Raw genomic sequence first — 22,112 nt, 5'->3', positions numbered from 1 at the left:
GGCACTCTGTTGGCTGACTTACTTTAGGCCCTGCTTCCCAGGCTGAAAACTCTGCTTCCTTTCCTTAGGTGGCACATTGGCTAAGAACTGCCCTACCCCAAGAGTTCACGGATGTGCAGCGCGATTACTAGAGATCAGCCCTTCTGGCTCTTTAATGGATAAAACCAACTGGGAAAAGAGCCGTTGTAAGCTGGGGACCATGCTGTCTTTCCCTAGTCTACACAGAAACAGGACTGTGAGGGAGAGGGGCTGCTGGCGTTTGGTAGCATAATCTCCTTATCTGAAGTGAAACATTTCGTTGTAAGCGGGTATATTCAGCCTTGCCACATTTTCTCAGCTGGCTCTAAAGGAGGGCACTCTGATGGCAGACTTACTTGAGGCCCTGCTTCCCAGGCTGAAAACTCTGCTTTCTTTCCTTAGGTGGCACTTTGGCTCAGAACTGCCCTACCCCAAGGGTTCACGGATGTGCAGCCCGATTACTTGAGATCAGCCCTTCTGGCTCTTTTATGGAGGAACCCAACTGGGAAAAGAGCCGTTGTAAGCTGGGGACCATGCTGTCTTTCCCTAGTCTAAAGAGAAACAGGATTCTGAAGGAGAGGGGCTGCTGGCGTTTGGTAGCATAATCTCCTTTTCTAAAGTGAAACATTTCGTTGTAAGCGGGTAGATTCAGCCTTGCCAGAATTCCTCAGCTGGCTATAAAGGAGGGCACTCTGTTGGCAGACTTACTTGAGGCCCTGCTTCCCAGGCTGAAAACTCTGCTTTCTTTCCTTAGGTGGCACTTTGGCTCAGAACTGCCCTACCCCTAGGATTCAGGGATGTGCAGCCCGATTCGTTGAGATCAGCACTTCTGGCTCTTTCATGGAGGAAACCCACAGTGAAAAGAGCCGTTCTAAGCTGGGAACCATGGTGTGTTTCCCTAGTCTACAGAGAAACAGCACTTTGAGGGAAAGGGGCTCCTGGCGTTTGGTAGCAAAATCTCCTATTCTGAAGTGAAACATTTCGTTGTAAGCGGGTAGATTCAGCCTTGCCACATTTTCTCAGCTGGCTCTAAAGGAGGGCACTCTGTTGGCTGACTTACTTGAGGCCCTGCTTCCCAGGCTGAAAATTTTGCTTTCATTCCTTAGGTGGCACTTTGGCTCAGAACTATCCTACCCCAGGGATTCAGGGATGTGCAGGCCAATTAGTTGAGATCAGCCTTTCTGGCTCTTTCATGGAGGAAACCAACAGGGATAAGACCCGTTCTAAGCTGTGGACCATAGTGTCTTTCCCTAGTCTACACAGAAACAGCACTCTGAGGGAGAGGAGCTGCTGGCGTCTGGTAGCAACATCTGCTATTCTGAAGAGAAACATTTCGTTGTAAGTGGGTAGATTCAGCCTTGCCAGAATTTCTCAGCTGGCTATAAAGGAGGGCATTCTGTTGGCAGAGTTACCTAAGGCCCTGCTTCCCAGGCTGAAAACTCTGCTTTCTTTCTTTAGGTGGCACGTTGGCTCAGAACTGCCCTACCCCTAGGATATAGGGATGTGCAGCCCAATTAGTTGACATCAGCACTTCTGGCTCTTTCATGGAGGAAACCAACAGTCAAAACAGCCGTGCTAGCTGGGAACCATGGTGTCTTTCCCTAGTCTACACAGAAACAGCACTTTGAGGGAAAGGGGCTGCTGGCGTTTGGTAGCAAAATCTCCTATTCTGAAGTGAAATATTTCGTTGTAAGCGGGTAGATCAGCCTGGCCACATTTTCTCAGCTGGATCTAAAGGAGGGCACTCTGTTGGCAGACTTACTTGAGGCCCTGGTTCCCAGGCTGAAAATTTTGCTTTCATTCCTTACGTGGCACATTGGCTCAGAACTCCCCTACCCCAAGGATTCAGGGATGTGCATGCCAATTTTTTGAGATCAGACTTTCTGACTCTTTCATGGAGGAAAGCAACTGGGAAAAGACCCGTTCTAAGCTGGTGACCATAGTGTGTTTCCGTAGTGTACACAGAAACAGCACTCTGAGGGAGAGGAGCTGCTGGCCTTTGGTAGAAACATCTGCTATTCTGAAGAGAAATATTTCGCTGTAAGCGGGTAGATTCAGCCTTTCCTCATTTTCTCAGCTGGCTATAAAGGAGGGCACTCTGTTGGCAGACTTACTTGAGGCCCTGCTTCCCAGGCTGAAAACTCTGCTTTCTTTCCTTAGGTGGCACTTTGGCTCAGAACTGCCCTACCCCAAGGGTACACGGATGTGCAGCCCGATTACTTGAGATCAGCCCTTCTGGCTCTTTTATGGAGGAACCCAACTGGGAAAAGAGCCGTTGTAAGCTGGGGACCATGCTGTCTTTCCCTAGTCTAAAGAGAAACAGGATTCTGAAGGAGAGGGGCTGCTGGACTTTGGTAGCATAATCTCCTTTTCTAAAGTGAAACATTTCGTTGTAAGCGGGTAGATTCAGCCTTGCCAGAATTTCTCAGCTGGCTATAAAGGAGGGCACTCTGTTGGCAGACTTCCTTGAGGCCCTGCTTCCCAGGCTGAAAACTCTGCTTTCTTTCCTTAGGTGGCACATTGGCTCAGAACTGACCTACCCCTACGATTCAGGGATGTGCAGCCCGATTAGTTGAGATCAGCCCTTCTGGCTCTTTCTTGGATAAAACCAACTGGTAAAAGGGCCGTTCTAGCTGGGAACCATGGTGTCTTTCCCTAGTCTACACAGAAACAGGACTCTGAGGGAGAGGGGCTGCTGTTTTCGTTGTAAACGGGTAGATCAGCATGGCCACATTTTCTCAGCTGGCTCTAAAGGAGGGCACTCTGTTGGCAGACTTACCTGAGGCCCTGCTTCCCAGGCTGAAAATTTTGCTTTCATTCCTTAGGTGGCACATTGGCTCAGAACTTCCCTACCCCAAGGATTCAGGGTTGTGCAGGCCGATTTTTTGAGATCAGTCTTTCTGACTCTTTCATGGAGGAAACCAACTGGGAAAAGACCCGTTCTAAGCTGCGGACCATAGTGTCTTTCCCTAGTGTACACAGAAACAGCACTCTGAGGGAGAGGAGCTGCTGGCATTTGGTAGAAAAATCTGCTATTCGGAAGAGAAACATTTCGTTGTAAGCGGGTAGATTCAGCCTTGCCTCATTTTCTCAGCTAGCTATAAAGGAGGGCACTCTGTTGGCTGACTTACTTTAGGCCCTGCTTCCCAGGCTGAAAACTCTGCTTCCTTTCCTTAGGTGGCACATTGGCTAAGAACTGCCCTACCCCAAGAGTTCACGGATGTGCAGCGCGATTACTAGAGATCAGCCCTTCTGGCTCTTTAATGGATAAAAACAACTGGGAAAAGAGCCGTTGTAAGCTGGGGACCATGCTGTCTTTCCCTAGTCTACACAGAAACAGGACTGTGAGGGAGAGGGGCTGCTGGCGTTTGGTAGCATAATCTCCTTATCTGAAGTGAAACATTTCGTTGTAAGCGGGTATATTCAGCCTTGCCACATTTTCTCAGCTGGCTCTAAAGGAGGGCACTCTGATGGCAGACTTACTTGAGGCCCTGCTTCCCAGGCTGAAAACTCTGCTTTCTTTCCTTAGGTGGCACTTTGGCTCAGAACTGCCCTACCCCAAGGGTTCACGGATGTGCAGCCCGATTACTTGAGATCAGCCCTTCTGGCTCTTTTATGGAGGAACCCAACTGGGAAAAGAGCCATTGTAAGCTGGGGACCATGCTGTCTTTCCCTAGTCTAAAGAGAAACAGGATTCTGAAGGAGAGGGGCTGCTGGCGTTTGGTAGCATAATCTCCTTTTCTAAAGTGAAACATTTCGTTGTAAGCGGGTAGATTCAGCCTTGCCAGAATTCCTCAGCTGGCTATAAAGGAGGGCACTCTGTTGGCAGACTTACTTGAGGCCCTGCTTCCCAGGCTGAAAACTCTGCTTTCTTTCCTTAGGTGGCACTTTGGCTCAGAACTGCCCTACCCCTAGGATTCAGGGATGTGCAGCCCGATTCGTTGAGATCAGCACTTCTGGCTCTTTCATGGAGGAAACCCACAGTGAAAAGAGCCGTTCTAAGCTGGGAACCATGGTGTGTTTCCCTAGTCTACAGAGAAACAGCACTTTGAGGGAAAGGGGCTCCTGGCGTTTGGTAGCAAAATCTCCTATTCGGAAGTGAAACATTTCGTTGTAAGCGGGTAGATTCAGCCTTGCCACATTTTCTCAGCTGGCTCTAAAGGAGGGCACTCTGTTGGCTGACTTACTTGAGGCCCTGCTTCCCAGGCTGAAAATTTTGCTTTCATTCCTTAGGTGGCACTTTGGCTCAGAACTATCCTACCCCAGGGATTCAGGGATGTGCAGGCCAATTAGTTGAGATCAGCCTTTCTGGCTCTTTCATGGAGGAAACCAACAGGGATAAGACCCGTTCTAAGCTGTGGACCATAGTGTCTTTCCCTAGTCTACACAGAAACAGCACTCTGAGGGAGAGGAGCTGCTGGCGTCTGGTAGCAACATCTGCTATTCTGAAGAGAAACATTTCGTTGTAAGTGGGTAGATTCAGCCTTGCCAGAATTTCTCAGCTGGCTATAAAGGAGGGCATTCTGTTGGCAGAGTTACCTAAGGCCCTGCTTCCCAGGCTGAAAACTCTGCTTTCTTTCTTTAGGTGGCACGTTGGCTCAGAACTGCCCTACCCCTAGGATATAGGGATGTGCAGCCCGATTAGTTGAGATCAGCACTTCTGGCTCTTTTATGGAGGAAACCAACAGTCAAAACAGCCGTGCTAGCTGGGAACCATGGTGTCTTTCCCTAGTCTACACAGAAACAGCACTTTGAGGGAAAGGGGCTGCTGGCGTTTGGTAGCAAAATCTCCTATTCTGAAGTGAAATATTTCGTTGTAAGCGGGTAGATCAGCCTGGCCACATTTTCTCAGCTGGATCTAAAGGAGGGCACTGTGTTGGCAGACTTACTTGAGGCCCTGGTTCCCAGGCTGAAAATTTTGCTTTCATTCCTTAGGTGGCACATTGGCTCAGAATTCCCCTACCCCAAGGATTCACGGATGTGCATGCCAATTTTTTGAGATCAGACTTTCTGACTCTTTCATGGAGGAAAGCAACTGGGAAAAGACCCGTTCTAAGCTGGGGACCATAGTGTGTTTCCGTAGTGTACACAGAAACAGCACTCTGAGGGAGAGGAGCTGCTGGCCTTTGGTAGAAACATCTGCTATTCTGAAGAGAAATATTTCGCTGTAAGCGGGTAGATTTAGCCTTTCCTCATTTTCTCAGCTGGCTATAAAGGAGGGCACTCTGTTGGCAGACTTACTTGAGGCCCTGCTTCCCAGGCTGAAAACTCTGCTTTCTTTCCTTAGGTGGCACTTTGGCTCAGAACTGCCCTACCCCAAGGGTTCACGGATGTGCAGCCCGATTACTTGAGATCAGCCCTTCTGGCTCTTTTATGGAGGAACCCAACTGCGAAAAGAGCCGTTGTAAGCTGGGGACCATGCTGTCTTTCCCTAGTCTAAAGAGAAACAGGATTCTGAAGGAGAGGGGCTGCTGGCCTTTGGTAGCATAATCTCCTTTTCTAAAGTGAAACATTTCATTGTAAGCGGGTAGATTCAGCCTTGCCAGAATTTCTCAGCTGGCTATAAAGGAGGGCACTCTGTTGGCAGACTTACCTGAGGCCCTGCTTCCCAGGGTGAAAACTCTGATTTCTTTCCTTAGGTGGCACATTGGCTCAGAACTGCCCTACCCCTAGGATTCAGGGATGTGCAGCCCGATTCGTTGAGATCAGCACGTCTGACTCTTTCATGGGGGAAACCAACAGTGAAAAGAGCCGTTCTAAGCTGGGAACCATGGTGTCTTTCCCTAGTCTACACAGTAACAGTATTTTGAGGGAAAGGGGCTCCTGGTGTTTGGTAGCAAAATCTCCTACTCTGAAGTGAAACATTTCGTTGTAAGCGGGTAGATTCAGCCTGGCCATATTTTCTCAGCTGGCTCTAAAAGACGGCACTCTTTTGGCAGACTTACTTGAGGCCCTGGTTCCCAGGCTGAAAATTTTGCTTTCATTCCTTAGGTGGCACATTGGTTCAGAACTCCCCTACCCCAAGGATTCAGGGATGTGCAGGCCGATTTTTTGAGATCAGCCTTTCTGACTCTTTCATGGAGGAAACCAACTGGGAAAAGACCCGTTCTACGCTGGGGACCATAGTGTGTTTCCGTAGTGTACACAGAAACAGCACTCTGAGGGAGAGGAGCTGCTCGCATTTGGTAGAAACATCTGCTATTCGGAAGAGAAACATTTCGTTGTAAGCGGGTAGATTCAGCCTTGCCTCATTTTCTCAACTGGCTATAGAGGAGGGCACTCTGTTGGCTGACTTACTTGAGGCCCTGCTTCCCAGGCTGAAAACTCTGCTTTCTTTCCTTACGTGGCACATTTTCTCAGAACTGCCCTACCCCAAGAGATCACGAATGTGCAGCCCGCTTACTAGAGATCAGCCCTTCTGGCTCTTTCATGGATAAAACCAACTGGTAAAAGAGCCGTTCTAGCTGGGAACCATGCTGTCTTTCCCTAGTCTACACAGAAACAGCACTCTGAGGGAGTGGCTCTGCTGGCGTTTGGTAGCAAAATATCCTTATCTGAAGAGAAACATTTCGTTGTAAGCGGGTAGATTCAGCCTTGCCACATTTTCTCAGCTGGCTCTAAAGGAGGGCACTCTCTTGGCAGACTTACTTGAGGCCCTGCTTCCCAGGCAGAAAACTCTGCTTTCATTCCTTAGGTGGCACTTTGGCTCAGAACTACCCTACCCCTAGGATTCAGGTATGTGCATCCCCATTAGTTCAGATCAGCACCTCTGGCTCTGTCATGGAGGAAACCAGCTGTGAAAAGAGCCGTTCTAAGCTGGAGACCATGGTGTCTTTCCCTAGTCTACACAGAAACAGCCCTTTGAGGGAAAGGGGGTGCTTGCATTTGGTAGCAAAATCTCCAATTCTGAAGTGAAACATTTCGTTGTAAGCGGGTAGATCAGCCTGGCCACATTGTCTCAGCTGGCTCTTAAAGAGGGCACTCTGTTGGCAGACTTACTTGAGGCCCTGCTTCCCAGGCTGAAAATTTTGCTTTCATTCCTTAGGTGGCACATTGGCTCAGAACTCCCCTACCCCAAGGATTCAGGGATGTGCAGGCCGATTTTTTGAGATCAGCCTTTCTGACTCTTTCATGGAGGAAAGCAACTGGGAAGAGACCCGTTCTAAGCTGGGGACCATAGTGTCTTTCCCTAGTCTACACAGAAACAGCATTCTGAGGGAGAGGACCTCCTGGCGTTTGGTAGAAACATCTGCTATTATGAAGAGAATCATTTCTTTTTAAGCGGGTAGATTCAGCCTTGCCTCATTTTCTCAGCTGGCTATAAAGGAGCGCACTCTGTTGGCTGACTTACTTGAGGCCCTGCTTCCCAGGCTGAAAACTCTGTTTTCTTTCCTTAGGTGGCACATTGGCTCAGAACTACCCTACCCCAATTGTTCACAAAAGTGCAGCCCGATTACTTGAGATCAGCCCTTCTGGCTCTTTCATGGATAAAACCAACTGGGAAAAGAGCCGTTTTAAGCTGGGGACCATGCTGTCTTTCCCTTGTCTACACAGAAACAGGACTCTGAGGGAGAGGGGCTGCTGGTGTTTGGTAGCATAATCTCCTTTTCTGTAGTGAAACATTTCGTTGTAAGCGGGTAGATTCAGCCTTGCCACATTATCTCTGCTGGCTCTAAAGGAGGGCACTCTGTTGGCAGACTTAATGAGGCCCTGCTTCCCAGACTGAAAACTTTGCTTTCATTCCTTAGGTGGCATTTTGGCTCAGAACTACCCTACCCCTAGGATTCAGGGATGTGCAGCCCGATTCATTGAGATCAGCACTTCTGGTTCTTTCATGGAGGAAACCAACAGTGAAAAGATCCATTCTAAGCTGGGAACCATGGTGTGTTTCCCTAGTCTACAGAGAAACAGCACTTTGAGGGAAAGGGGCTCCTGGTGTTTGGTAGCAAAATCTCCTATTCTGAAGTGAAACATTTCGTTGTAAGTGGGTAGATTCAGCCTGGCCGCATTTTCTCAGCTGTCTCTACAAGAGGGCACTCTGTTGGCTGACTTACTTGAGGCCCTGCTTCCCAGTCTGAAAATTTTGCTTTCATTCCTTAGGTGGCACATTGGTTCAGAACTCCCCTACCCCAAGTATTCAGGGATGTGCACGACGATTTTTTGAGATCAGCCATTCTGACTCTTTCATGGAGGAAACCAACTGGGAAAAGACCCGTTCTAAGCTGTGGACCATAGTGTCTTTTCCTAGTGTACACAGAAACAGCACTCTGAGGGAGAGTAGCTGCTGGCGTTTGGTAGCAACATTTGCTATTCTGAAGAGAAACATTTCGTTGTAAGCGGGTAGATTCAGCCTTGCCAGAATTTCTCAGCTGGCTCTAAAGGAGGGCACTCTGTTGGCAGACTTACTTGAGGCCCTGCTTCCCAGGCTGAAAACTCTGCTTTCTTTCCTTAGGTGGCACATTGGCTCAGAACTGCCCTACCCCTACGATTCAGGGATGTGCAGCCCGATTAGTTGAGATCAGCCCTTCTGGCTCTTTCTTGGATAAAACCAACTGGTAAAAGAGCCGTTCTAGCTGGGAACCATGGTGTCTTTCCCTAGTCTACACAGAAACAGGACTCTGAGTGAGAGGGGCTGCTGTTTTCATTGTAAACGGGTAGATCAGCCTGGCCACATTTTCTCAGCTGGCTCTAAAGGAGGGCACTCTGTTGGCAGACTTACTTGAGGCCCTGCTTCCCAGGCTGAAAACTCTGCTTTCTTTCCTTAGGTGGCACTTTGGCTCAGAACTGCCCTACCCCTAAGATTCAGGGATGTGCAGCCTGATTCGTTGAGATCAGCACTTCTGGCTCTTTCATGGAGGAAACCCACAGTGAAAAGAGCCGTTCTAAGCTGGGAACCATGGTGTGTTTCCCTAGTCTACAGAGAAACAGCACTTTGAGGGAAAAGGGCTCCTGGCGTTTGGTAGCAAAATCTCCTATTCGGAAGTGAAACATTTCGTTGTAATCGGGTAGATTCAGCCTGGCCACATTTTCTCAGCTGGCTCTAAAGGAGGGCACTCTGTTGGCTGACTTACTTGAGGCCCTGCTTCCCAGGCTGAAAATTTTGCTTTCATTCCTTAGGTGGCACTTTGGCTCAGAACTATCCTACCCCAGGGATTCAGGGATGTGCAGGCCAATTAGTTGAGATCAGCCTTTCTGGCTCTTTCATGGAGGAAACCAACAGGGATAAGACCCGTTCTAAGCTGTGGACCATAGTGTCTTTTCCTAGTGTACACAGAAACAGCACTCTGAGGGAGAGTAGCTGCTGGCGTCTGGTAGCAACATCTGCTATTCTGAAGAGAAACATTTCGTTGTAAGCGGGTAGATTCAGCCTTGCCAGAATTTCTCAGCTGGCTCTAAAGGAGGGCACTCTGTTGGCAGACTTCCTTGAGGCCCTGCTTCCCAGGCTGAAAACTCTGCTTTCTTTCCTTAGGTGGCACATTGGCTCAGAACTGCCCTACCCCTACGATTCAGGGATGTGCAGCCCGATTAGTTGAGATCAGCCCTTCTGGCTCTTTCTTGGATAAAACCAACTGGTAAAAGGGCCGTTCTAGCTGGGAACCATGGTGTCTTTCCCTAGTCTACACAGAAACAGGACTCTGAGGGAGAGGGGCTGCTGTTTTCGTTGTAAACGGGTAGATCAGCCTGGCCACATTTTCTCAGCTGGCTCTAAAGGAGGGCACTCTGTTGGCAGACTTACCTGAGGCCCTGCTTCCCAGGCTGAAAATTTTGCTTTCATTCCTTAGGTGGCACTTTGGCTCAGAACTACCCTACCCCAGGGATTCAGGGATGTGCAGGCCGATTAGTTGAGATCAGCCTTTCTGGCTCTTTCATGGAGGAAACCAACTGGGAAAAGACACGTTCTAAGCTGTGCACCATAGTGTCTTTCCCTAGTCTACACAGAAACAGCACTCTGAGGGAGAGGAGCTGCTGGCGTTTGGTAGCAACATCTGCTATTCTGAACAGAAACATTTCGTTGTAAGTGGGTAGATTCAGCCTTGCCTCATTTTCTCAGCTGGCTATAAAGGAGGGCACTCAGTTGGCTGACTTACTTGAGGCCCTGCTTCCCAGGCTGAAAACTCTGCTTTCTTTCCTTAGGTGGCACATTGGCTCAGAACTGCCCTACCCCAAGGGTTCACGGATATGCAGCACGATTACTTGAGATCAGCCATTCTGGCTCTTTCATGGATAAAACCAACTGTTAAAAGAGCCGTTGTAAGCTGGGGACCATGCTGTCTTTCCCTAGTCTACACAGAAACAGGACTCTGAGGGAGAGGGGCTGCTGGCGTTTGGTAGCAAAATCTCCTATTCTGAAGTGAAACATTTCGTTGTAAGTGGGTAGATTCAGCCTGGCCACATTTTCTCAGCTGGCTCTTAAAGAGGGCACTCTCTTGGCGGACTTACTTGAGGCCCTGCTTCCCAGGCTGAAAATTTTGCTCTCATTCCTTAGGTGGCACATTGGCTCAGAACTGCCCTACCCCAAGGATTCAGGGTTGTGCAGGCCGATTTTTTGAGATCAGTCTTTCTGACTCTTTCATGGAGGAAACCAACTGGGAAAAGACCCGTTCTAAGCTGCGGACCATAGTGTCTTTCCCTAGTGTACACAGAAACAGCACTCTGAGGGAGAGGAGCTGCTGGCATTTGGTAGAAAAATCTGCTATTCGGAAGAGAAACATTTCGTTGTAAGCGGGTAGATTCAGCCTTGCCTCATTTTCTCAGCTAGCTATAAAGGAGGGCACTCTGTTGGCTGACTTACTTTAGGCCCTGCTTCCCAGGCTGAAAACTCTGCTTCCTTTCCTTAGGTGGCACATTGGCTAAGAACTGCCCTACCCCAAGAGTTCACGGATGTGCAGCGCGATTACTAGAGATCAGCCCTTCTGGCTCTTTAATGGATAAAACCAACTGGGAAAAGAGCCGTTGTAAGCTGGGGACCATGCTGTCTTTCCCTAGTCTACACAGAAACAGGACTGTGAGGGAGAGGGGCTGCTGGCGTTTGGTAGCATAATCTCCTTATCTGAAGTGAAACATTTCGTTGTAAGCGGGTATATTCAGCCTTGCCACATTTTCTCAGCTGGCTCTAAAGGAGGGCACTCTGATGGCAGACTTACTTGAGGCCCTGCTTCCCAGGCTGAAAACTCTGCTTTCTTTCCTTAGGTGGCACTTTGGCTCAGAACTGCCCTACCCCAAGGGTTCACGGATGTGCAGCCCGATTACTTGAGATCAGCCCTTCTGGCTCTTTTATGGAGGAACCCAACTGGGAAAAGAGCCGTTGTAAGCTGGGGACCATGCTGTCTTTCCCTAGTCTAAAGAGAAACAGGATTCTGAAGGAGAGGGGCTGCTGGCGTTTGGTAGCATAATCTCCTTTTCTAAAGTGAAACATTTCGTTGTAAGCGGGTAGATTCAGCCTTGCCAGAATTCCTCAGCTGGCTATAAAGGAGGGCACTCTGTTGGCAGACTTACTTGAGGCCCTGCTTCCCAGGCTGCAAACTCTGCTTTCTTTCCTTAGGTGGCACTTTGGCTCAGAACTGCCCTACCCCTAGGATTCAGGGATGTGCAGCCCGATTCGTTGAGATCAGCACTTCTGGCTCTTTCATGGAGGAAACCCACAGTGAAAAGAGCCGTTCTAAGCTGGGAACCATGGTGTGTTTCCCTAGTCTACAGAGAAACAGCACTTTGAGGGAAAGGGGCTCCTGGCGTTTGGTAGCAAAATCTCCTATTCGGAAGTGAAACATTTCGTTGTAAGCGGGTAGATTCAGCCTTGCCACATTTTCTCAGCTGGCTCTAAAGGAGGGCACTCTGTTGGCTGACTTACTTGAGGCCCTGCTTCCCAGGCTGAAAATTTTGCTTTCATTCCTTAGGTGGCACTTTGGCTCAGAACTATCCTACCCCAGGGATTCAGGGATGTGCAGGCCAATTAGTTGAGATCAGCCTTTCTGGCTCTTTCATGGAGGAAACCAACAGGGATAAGACCCGTTCTAAGCTGTGGACCATAGTGTCTTTTCCTAGTGTACACAGAAACAGCACTCTGAGGGAGAGTAGCTGCTGGCGTCTGGTAGCAACATCTGCTATTCTGAAGAGAAACATTTCGTTGTAAGCGGGTAGATTCAGCCTTGCCAGAATTTCTCAGCTGGCTCTAAAGGAGGGCACTCTGTTGGCAGACTTCCTTGAGGCCCTGCTTCCCAGGCTGAAAACTCTGCTTTCTTTCCTTAGGTGGCACATTGGCTCAGAACTGCCCTACCCCTACGATTCAGGGATGTGCAGCCCGATTAGTTGAGATCAGCCCTTCTGGCTCTTTCTTGGATAAAACCAACTGGTAAAAGGGCCGTTCTAGCTGGGAACCATGGTGTCTTTCCCTAGTCTACACAGAAACAGGACTCTGAGGGAGAGGGGCTGCTGTTTTCGTTGTAAACGGGTAGATCAGCCTGGCCACATTTTCTCAGCTGGCTCTAAAGGAGGGCACTCTGTTGGCAGACTTACCTGAGGCCCTGCTTCCCAGGCTGAAAATTTTGCTTTCATTCCTTAGGTGGCACTTTGGCTCAGAACTACCCTACCCCAGGGATTCAGGGATGTGCAGGCCGATTAGTTGAGATCAGCCTTTCTGGCTCTTTCATGGAGGAAACCAACTGGGAAAAGACACGTTCTAAGCTGTGCACCATAGTGTCTTTCCCTAGTCTACACAGAAACAGCACTCTGAGGGAGAGGAGCTGCTGGCGTTTGGTAGCAACATCTGCTATTCTGAACAGAAACATTTCGTTGTAAGTGGGTAGATTCAGCCTTGCCTCATTTTCTCAGCTGGCTATAAAGGAGGGCACTCTGTTGGCTGACTTACTTGAGGCCCTGCTTCCCAGGCTGAAAACTCTGCTTTCTTTCCTTAGGTGGCACATTGGCTCAGAACTGCCCTACCCCAAGGGTTCACGGATATGCAGCACGATTACTTGAGATCAGCCATTCTGGCTCTTTCATGGATAAAACCAACTGTTAAAAGAGCCGTTGTAAGCTGGGGACCATGCTGTCTTTCCCTAGTCTACACAGAAACAGGACTCTGAGGGAGAGGGGCTGCTGGCGTTTGGTAGCAAAATCTCCTATTCTGAAGTGAAACATTTCGTTGTAAGTGGGTAGATTCAGCCTGGCCACATTTTCTCAGCTGGCTCTTAAAGAGGGCACTCTCTTGGCGGACTTACTTGAGGCCCTGCTTCCCAGGCTGAAAATTTTGCTCTCATTCCTTAGGTGGCACATTGGCTCAGAACTGCCCTACCCCAAGGATTCAGGGTTGTGCAGGCCGATTTTTTGAGATCAGTCTTTCTGACTCTTTCATGGAGGAAACCAACTGGGAAAAGACCCGTTCTAAGCTGCGGACCATAGTGTCTTTCCCTAGTGTACACAGAAACAGCACTCTGAGGGAGAGGAGCTGCTGGCATTTGGTAGAAAAATCTGCTATTCGGAAGAGAAACATTTCGTTGTAAGCGGGTAGATTCAGCCTTGCCTCATTTTCTCAGCTAGCTATAAAGGAGGGCACTCTGTTGGCTGACTTACTTTAGGCCCTGCTTCCCAGGCTGAAAACTCTGCTTCCTTTCCTTAGGTGGCACATTGGCTAAGAACTGCCCTACCCCAAGAGTTCACGGATGTGCAGCGCGATTACTAGAGATCAGCCCTTCTGGCTCTTTAATGGATAAAACCAACTGGGAAAAGAGCCGTTGTAAGCTGGGGACCATGCTGTCTTTCCCTAGTCTACACAGAAACAGGACTGTGAGGGAGAGGGGCTGCTGGCGTTTGGTAGCATAATCTCCTTATCTGAAGTGAAACATTTCGTTGTAAGCGGGTATATTCAGCCTTGCCACATTTTCTCAGCTGGCTCTAAAGGAGGGCACTCTGATGGCAGACTTACTTGAGGCCCTGCTTCCCAGGCTGAAAACTCTGCTTTATTTCCTTAGGTGGCACTTTGGCTCAGAACTGCCCTACCCCAAGGGTTCACGGATGTGCAGCCCGATTACTTGAGATCAGCCCTTCTGGCTCTTTTATGGAGGAACCCAACTGGGAAAAGAGCCGTTGTAAGCTGGGGACCATGCTGTCTTTCCCTAGTCTAAAGAGAAACAGGATTCTGAAGGAGAGGGGCTGCTGGCGTTTGGTAGCATAATCTCCTTTTCTAAAGTGAAACATTTCGTTGTAAGCGGGTAGATTCAGCCTTGCCAGAATTCCTCAGCTGGCTATAAAGGAGGGCACTCTGTTGGCAGACTTACTTGAGGCCCTGCTTCCCAGGGTGAAAACTCTGATTTCTTTCCTTTGGTGGCACATTGGCTCAGAACTGCCCTACCCCTAGGATTCAGGGATGTGCAGCCCGATTCGTTGAGATCAGCACTTCTGGCTCTTTCATGGAGGAAACCCACAGTGAAAAGAGCCGTTCTAAGCTGGGAACCATGGTGTGTTTCCCTAGTCTACAGAGAAACAGCACTTTGAGGGAAAGGGGCTCCTGGCGTTTGGTAGCAAAATCTCCTATTCTGAAGTGAAACATTTCGTTGTAAGCGGGTAGATTCAGCCTTGCCACATTTTCTCAGCTGGCTCTAAAGGAGGGCACTCTGTTGGCTGACTTACTTGAGGCCCTGCTTCCCAGGCTGAAAATTTTGCTTTCATTCCTTAGGTGGCACTTTGGCTCAGAACTATCCTACCCCAGGGATTCAGGGATGTGCAGGCCAATTAGTTGAGATCAGCCTTTCTGGCTCTTTCATGGAGGAAACCAACAGGGATAAGACCCGTTCTAAGCTGTGGACCATAGTGTCTTTTCCTAGTGTACACAGAAACAGCACTCTGAGGGAGAGTAGCTGCTGGCGTCTGGTAGCAACATCTGCTATTCTGAAGAGAAACATTTCGTTGTAAGCGGGTAGATTCAGCCTTGCCAGAATTTCTCAGCTGGCTCTAAAGGAGGGCACTCTGTTGGCAGACTTCCTTGAGGCCCTGCTTCCCAGGCTGAAAACTCTGCTTTCTTTCCTTAGGTGGCACATTGGCTCAGAACTGCCCTACCCCTACGATTCAGGGATGTGCAGCCCGATTAGTTGAGATCAGCCCTTCTGGCTCTTTCTTGGATAAAACCAACTGGTAAAAGGGCCGTTCTAGCTGGGAACCATGGTGTCTTTCCCTAGTCTACACAGAAACAGGACTCTGAGGGAGAGGGGCTGCTGTTTTCGTTGTAAACGGGTAGATCAGCCTGGCCACATTTTCTCAGCTGGCTCTAAAGGAGGGCACTCTGTTGGCAGACTTACCTGAGGCCCTGCTTCCCAGGCTGAAAATTTTGCTTTCATTCCTTAGGTGGCACTTTGGCTCAGAACTACCCTACCCCAGGGATTCAGGGATGTGCAGGCCGATTAGTTGAGATCAGCCTTTCTGGCTCTTTCATGGAGGAAACCAACTGGGAAAAGACACGTTCTAAGCTGTGCACCATAGTGTCTTTCCCTAGTCTACACAGAAACAGCACTCTGAGGGAGAGGAGCTGCTGGCGTTTGGTAGCAACATCTGCTATTCTGAACAGAAACATTTCGTTGTAAGTGGGTAGATTCAGCCTTGCCTCATTTTCTCAGCTGGCTATAAAGGAGGGCACTCTGTTGGCTGACTTACTTGAGGCCCTGCTTCCCAGGCTGAAAACTCTGCTTTCTTTCCTTAGGTGGCACATTGGCTCAGAACTGCCCTACCCCAAGGGTTCACGGATATGCAGCACGATTACTTGAGATCAGCCATTCTGGCTCTTTCATGGATAAAACCAACTGTTAAAAGAGCCGTTGTAAGCTGGGGACCATGCTGTCTTTCCCTAGTCTACACAGAAACAGGACTCTGAGGGAGAGGGGCTGCTGGCGTTTGGTAGCAAAATCTCCTATTCTGAAGTGAAACATTTCGTTGTAAGTGGGTAGATTCAGCCTGGCCACATTTTCTCAGCTGGCTCTTAAAGAGGGCACTCTCTTGGCGGACTTACTTGAGGCCCTGCTTCCCAGGCTGAAAATTTTGCTCTCATTCCTTAGGTGGCACATTGGCTCAGAACTGCCCTACCCCAAGGATTCAGGGTTGTGCAGGCCGATTTTTTGAGATCAGTCTTTCTGACTCTTTCATGGAGGAAACCAACTGGGAAAAGACCCGTTCTAAGCTGCGGACCATAGTGTCTTTCCCTAGTGTACACAGAAACAGCACTCTGAGGGAGAGGAGCTGCTGGCATTTGGTAGAAAAATCTGCTATTCGGAAGAGAAACATTTCGTTGTAAGCGGGTAGATTCAGCCTTGCCTCATTTTCTCAGCTAGCTATAAAGGAGGGCACTCTGTTGGCTGACTTACTTTAGGCCCTGCTTCCCAGGCTGAAAACTCTGCTTCCTTTCCTTAGGTGGCACATTGGCTAAGAACTGCCCTACCCCAAGAGTTCACGGATGTGCAGCGCGATTACTAGAGATCAGCCCTTCTGGCTCTTTAATGGATAAAACCAACTGGGAAAAGAGCCGTTGTAAGCTGGGGACCATGCTGTCTTTCCCTAGTCTACACAGAAACAGGACTGTGAGGGAGAGGGGCTGATGGCGTTTGGTAGCATAATCTCCTTATCTGAAGTGAAACATTTCGTTGTAAGCGGGTATATTCAGCCTTGCCACATTTTCTCAGCTGGCTCTAAAGGAGGGCACTCTGATGGCAGACTTACTTGAGGCCCTGCTTCCCAGGCTGAAAACTCTGCTTTCTTTCCTTAGGTGGCACTTTGGCTCAGAACTGCCCTACCCCAAGGGTTCACGGATGTGCAGCCCGATTACTTGAGATCAGCCCTTCTGGCTCTTTTATGGAGGAACCCAACTGGGAAAAGAGCCGTTGTAAGCTGGGGACCATGCTGTCTTTCCCTAGTCTAAAGAGAAACAGGATTCTGAAGGAGAGGGGCTGCTGGCGTTTGGTAGCATAATCTCCTTTTCTAAAGTGAAACATTTCGTTGTAAGCGGGTAGATTCAGCCTTGCCAGAATTCCTCAGCTGGCTATAAAGGAGGGCACTCTGTTGGCAGACTTACTTGAGGCCCTGCTTCCCAGGGTGAAAACTCTGATTTCTTTCCTTAGGTGGCACATTGGCTCAGAACTGCCCTACCCCTAGGATTCAGGGATGTGCAGCCCGATTCGTTGAGATCAGCACTTCTGGCTCTTTCATGGAGGAAACCCACAGTGAAAAGAGCCGTTCTAAGCTGGGAACCATGGTGTGTTTCCCTAGTCTACAGAGAAACAGCACTTTGAGGGAAAGGGGCTCCTGGCGTTTGGTAGCAAAATCTCCTATTCTGAAGTGAAACATTTCGTTGTAAGCGGGTAGATTCAGCCTTGCCACATTTTCTCAGCTGGCTCTAAAGGAGGGCACTCTGTTGGCTGACTTACTTGAGGCCCTGCTTCCCAGGCTGAAAATTTTGCTTTCATTCCTTAGGTGGCACTTTGGCTCAGAACTATCCTACCCCAGGGATTCAGGGATGTGCAGGCCAATTAGTTGAGATCAGCCTTTCTGGCTCTTTCATGGAGGAAACCAACAGGGATAAGACCCGTTCTAAGCTGTGGACCATAGTGTCTTTCCCTAGTCTACACAGAAACAGCACTCTGAGGGAGAGGAGCTGCTGGCGTCTGGTAGCAACATCTGCTATTCTGAAGAGAAACATTTCGTTGTAAGTGGGTAGATTCAGCCTTGCCAGAATTTCTCAGCTGGCTATAAAGGAGGGCATTCTGTTGGCAGAGTTACCTAAGGCCCTGCTTCCCAGGCTGAAAACTCTGCTTTCTTTCTTTAGGTGGCACGTTGGCTCAGAACTGCCCTACCCCTAGGATATAGGGATGTGCAGCCCGATTAGTTGACATCAGCACTTCTGGCTCTTTCATGGAGGAAACCAACAGTCAAAACAGCCGTGCTAGCTGGGAACCATGGTGTCTTTCCCTAGTCTACACAGAAACAGCACTTTGAGGGAAAGGGGCTGCTGGCGTTTGGTAGCAAAATCTCCTATTCTGAAGTGAAATATTTCGTTGTAAGCGGGTAGATCAGCCTGGCCACATTTTCTCAGCTGGATCTAAAGGAGGGCACTCTGTTGGCAGACTTACTTGAGGCCCTGGTTCCCAGGCTGAAAATTTTGCTTTCATTCCTTAGGTGGCACATTGGCTCAGAACTCCCCTACCCCAAGGATTCAGGGATGTGCATGCCAATTTTTTGAGATCAGACTTTCTGACTCTTTCATGGAGGAAAGCAACTGGGAAAAGACCCGTTCTAAGCTGGTGACCATAGTGTGTTTCCGTAGTGTACACAGAAACAGCACTCTGAGGGAGAGGAGCTGCTGGCCTTTGGTAGAAACATCTGCTATTCTGAAGAGAAATATTTCGCTGTAAGCGGGTAGATTCAGCCTTTCCTCATTTTCTCAGCTGGCTATAAAGGAGGGCACTCTGTTGGCAGACTTACTTGAGGCCCTGCTTCCCAGGCTGAAAACTCTGCTTTCTTTCCTTAGGTGGCACTTTGGCTCAGAACTGCCCTACCCCAAGGGTACACGGATGTGCAGCCCGATTACTTGAGATCAGCCCTTCTGGCTCTTTTATGGAGGAACCCAACTGGGAAAAGAGCCGTTGTAAGCTGGGGACCATGCTGTCTTTCCCTAGTCTAAAGAGAAACAGGATTCTGAAGGAGAGGGGCTGCTGGACTTTGGTAGCATAATCTCCTTTTCTAAAGTGAAACATTTCGTTGTAAGCGGGTAGATTCAGCCTTGCCAGAATTTCTCAGCTGGCTATAAAGGAGGGCACTCTGTTGGCAGACTTCCTTGAGGCCCTGCTTCCCAGGCTGAAAACTCTGCTTTCTTTCCTTAGGTGGCACATTGGCTCAGAACTGACCTACCCCTACGATTCAGGGATGTGCAGCCCGATTAGTTGAGATCAGCCCTTCTGGCTCTTTCTTGGATAAAACCAACTGGTAAAAGGGCCGTTCTAGCTGGGAACCATGGTGTCTTTCCCTAGTCTACACAGAAACAGGACTCTGAGGGAGAGGGGCTGCTGTTTTCGTTGTAAACGGGTAGATCAGCCTGGCCACATTTTCTCAGCTGGCTCTAAAGGAGGGCACTCTGTTGGCAGACTTACCTGAGGCCCTGCTTCCCAGGCTGAAAATTTTGCTCTCATTCCTTAGGTGGCACATTGGCTCAGAACTGCCCTACCCCAAGGATTCAGGGTTGTGCAGGCCGATTTTTTGAGATCAGTCTTTCTGACTCTTTCATGGAGGAAACCAACTGGGAAAAGACCCGTTCTAAGCTGCGGACCATAGTGTCTTTCCCTAGTGTACACAGAAACAGCACTCTGAGGGAGAGGAGCTGCTGGCATTTGGTAGAAAAATCTGCTATTCGGAAGAGAAACATTTCGTTGTAAGCGGGTAGATTCAGCCTTGCCTCATTTTCTCAGCTAGCTATAAAGGAGGGCACTCTGTTGGCTGACTTACTTTAGGCCCTGCTTCCCAGGCTGAAAACTCTGCTTCCTTTCCTTAGGTGGCACATTGGCTAAGAACTGCCCTACCCCAAGAGTTCACGGATGTGCAGCGCGATTACTAGAGATCAGCCCTTCTGGCTCTTTAATGGATAAAACCAACTGGGAAAAGAGCCGTTGTAAGCTGGGGACCATGCTGTCTTTCCCTAGTCTACACAGAAACAGGACTGTGAGGGAGAGGGGCTGCTGGCGTTTGGTAGCATAATCTCCTTATCTGAAGTGAAACATTTCGTTGTAAGCGGGTATATTCAGCCTTGCCACATTTTCTCAGCTGGCTCTAAAGGAGGGCACTCTGATGGCAGACTTACTTGAGGCCCTGCTTCCCAGGCTGAAAACTCTGCTTTCTTTCCTTAGGTGGCACTTTGGCTCAGAACTGCCCTACCCCAAGGGTTCACGGATGTGCAGCCCGATTACTTGAGATCAGCCCTTCTGGCTCTTTTATGGAGGAACCCAACTGGGAAAAGAGCCATTGTAAGCTGGGGACCATGCTGTCTTTCCCTAGTCTAAAGAGAAACAGGATTCTGAAGGAGAGGGGCTGCTGGCGTTTGGTAGCATAATCTCCTTTTCTAAAGTGAAACATTTCGTTGTAAGCGGGTAGATTCAGCCTTGCAAGAATTCCTCAGCTGGCTATAAAGGAGGGCACTCTGTTGGCAGACTTACTTGAGGCCCTGCTTCCCAGGCTGAAAACTCTGCTTTCTTTCCTTAGGTGGCACTTTGGCTCAGAACTGCCCTACCCCTAGGATTCAGGGATGTGCAGCCCGATTTGTTGAGATCAGCACTTCTGGCTCTTTCATGGAGGAAACCCACAGTGAAAAGAGCCGTTCTAAGCTGGGAACCATGGTCTGTTTCCCTAGTCTACAGAGAAACAGCACTTTGAGGGAAAGGGGCTCCTGGCGTTTGGTAGCAAAATCTCCTATTCGGAAGTGAAACATTTCGTTGTAAGCGGGTAGATTCAGCCTTGCCACATTTTCTCAGCTGGCTCTAAAGGAGGGCACTCTGTTGGCTGACTTACTTGAGGCCCTGCTTCCCAGGCTGAAAATTTTGCTTTCATTCCTTAGGTGGCACTTTGGCTCAGAACTATCCTACCCCAGGGATTCAGGGATGTGCAGGCCAATTAGTTGAGATCAGCCTTTCTGGCTCTTTCATGGAGGAAACCAACAGGGATAAGACCCGTTCTAAGCTGTGGACCATAGTGTCTTTCCCTAGTCTACACAGAAACAGCACTCTGAGGGAGAGGAGCTGCTGGCGTCTGGTAGCAACATCTGCTATTCTGAAGAGAAACATTTCGTTGTAAGTGGGTAGATTCAGCCTTGCCAGAATTTCTCAGCTGGCTATAAAGGAGGGCATTCTGTTGGCAGAGTTACCTAAGGCCCTGCTTCCCAGGCTGAAAACTCTGCTTTCTTTCTTTAGGTGGCACGTTGGCTCAGAACTGCCCTACCCCTAGGATATAGGGATGTGCAGCCCGATTAGTTGAGATCAGCACTTCTGGCTCTTTCATGGAGGAAACCAACAGTCAAAACAGCCGTGCTAGCTGGGAACCATGGTGTCTTTCCCTAGTCTACACAGAAACAGCACTTTGAGGGAAAGGGGCTGCTGGCGTTTGGTAGCAAAATCTCCTATTCTGAAGTGAAATATTTCGTTGTAAGCGGGTAGATCAGCCTGGCCACATTTTCTCAGCTGGATCTAAAGGAGGGCACTGTGTTGGCAGACTTACTTGAGGCCCTGGTTCCCAGGCTGAAAATTTGGTTTTCATTCCTTAGGTGGCACATTGGCTCAGAACTCCCCTACCCCAAGGATTCAGGGATGTGCATGCCAATTTTTTGAGATCAGACTTTCTGACTCTTTCATGGAGGAAAGCAACTGGGAAAAGACCCGTTCTAAGCTGGGGACCATAGTGTGTTTCCGTAGTGTACACAGAAACAGCACTCTGAGGGAGAGGAGCTGCTGGCCTTTGGTAGAAACATCTGCTATTCTGAAGAGAAATATTTCGCTGTAAGCGGGTAGATTTAGCCTTTCCTCATTTTCTCAGCTGGCTATAAAGGAGGGCACTCTGTTGGCAGACTTACTTGAGGCCCTGCTTCCCAGGCTGAAAACTCTGCTTTCTTTCCTTAGGTGGCACTTTGGCTCAGAACTGCCCTACCCCAAGGGTTCACGGATGTGCAGCCCGATTACTTGAGATCAGCCCTTCTGGCTCTTTTATGGAGGAACCCAACTGGGAAAAGAGCCGTTGTAAGCTGGGGACCATGCTGTCTTTCCCTAGTCTAAAGAGAAACAGGATTCTGAAGGAGAGGGGCTGCTGGCCTTTGGTAGCATAATCTCCTTTTCTAAAGTGAAACATTTCATTGTAAGCGGGTAGATTCAGCCTTGCCAGAATTTCTCAGCTGGCTATAAAGGAGGGCACTCTGTTGGCAGACTTACCTGAGGCCCTGCTTCCCAGGGTGAAAACTCTGATTTCTTTCCTTAGGTGGCACATTGGCTCAGAACTGCCCTACCCCTAGGATTCAGGGATGTGCAGCCCGATTCGTTGAGATCAGCACGTCTGACTCTTTCATGGGGGAAACCAACAGTGAAAAGAGC

General features: G+C 49.1%; 1 long non-coding RNA gene across 1 annotated transcript in view; it reads right to left on the bottom strand.

Annotated features, from left to right (window-relative positions):
• LOC309653682 overlaps positions 1–17,899 on the bottom strand; it is a 76,266-nt gene extending 58,367 nt beyond the window's left edge. The window contains exon 1 of the long non-coding RNA XR_014259361.1: positions 17,839–17,899. This is a non-coding gene — a long non-coding RNA (uncharacterized lncRNA). The remainder of the gene's footprint in view (positions 1–17,838) is intronic.
• Between the last annotated feature and the right edge of the window lie 4,213 nt (positions 17,900–22,112).

Source organism: Balaenoptera physalus, assembly GCF_965194825.1.
Source record: "Balaenoptera physalus genome assembly, contig: HAP1_SCAFFOLD_869, whole genome shotgun sequence".
In the NCBI taxonomy this organism is placed as follows: Eukaryota; Metazoa; Chordata; class Mammalia; order Artiodactyla; family Balaenopteridae; genus Balaenoptera; species Balaenoptera physalus.
The sequence above is the reverse complement of the archived record's forward strand: the minus strand, read 5'-3'. Positions and strand labels throughout refer to the sequence as shown.